Source organism: Sinocyclocheilus anshuiensis, unplaced genomic scaffold (genome assembly GCF_001515605.1).
Source record: "Sinocyclocheilus anshuiensis isolate Anshui unplaced genomic scaffold, SAMN03320099.WGS_v1.1 scaffold964, whole genome shotgun sequence".
NCBI lineage: Eukaryota > Metazoa > Chordata > Actinopteri > Cypriniformes > Cyprinidae > Sinocyclocheilus > Sinocyclocheilus anshuiensis.
In genome coordinates this window covers 904,657-904,963 of record NW_015552666.1, presented here as the reverse complement: position 1 = coordinate 904,963, position 307 = coordinate 904,657, and the positions used below count along the sequence as shown (strand labels likewise).

The following is a 307-nucleotide window of genomic DNA, read 5'->3' as shown; positions in this document are numbered from 1 at the left end:
TGGGGCGCCCTATTTGAAAAACTTTTTTTTTTTTTTTTTTTAAACAGTGATTTTTTTTTACAGGATTCTTTGATGAATAAAAGTTCAAAATAACAGCATTTATTTGAAATATAATTTTTTTTTTAATTAAAAGTGTCTGTCACTTTTGCTGAATAAAAGCTTGAATTTCTTTTTACTTTTTTTATTAAATTCTACTTACACTACCATCCAAAAGTTTGGGGTATTGCGGTTTTCACAGTTTCTGCTGCTGATTATTTCTGTTATTTATACAGTGGGTACGGAAAGTATTCAGACCCCCTTCAATTTT

The 307-nt window shown here is 27.7% G+C and overlaps 1 protein-coding gene across 3 annotated transcripts in view; it reads left to right on the top strand.

The window, feature by feature from the left end:
* tatdn2 (TatD DNase domain containing 2) overlaps positions 1–307 on the top strand; it is a 5,993-nt gene that overhangs the window by 4,330 nt on the left and 1,356 nt on the right. The window lies entirely within an intron of this gene.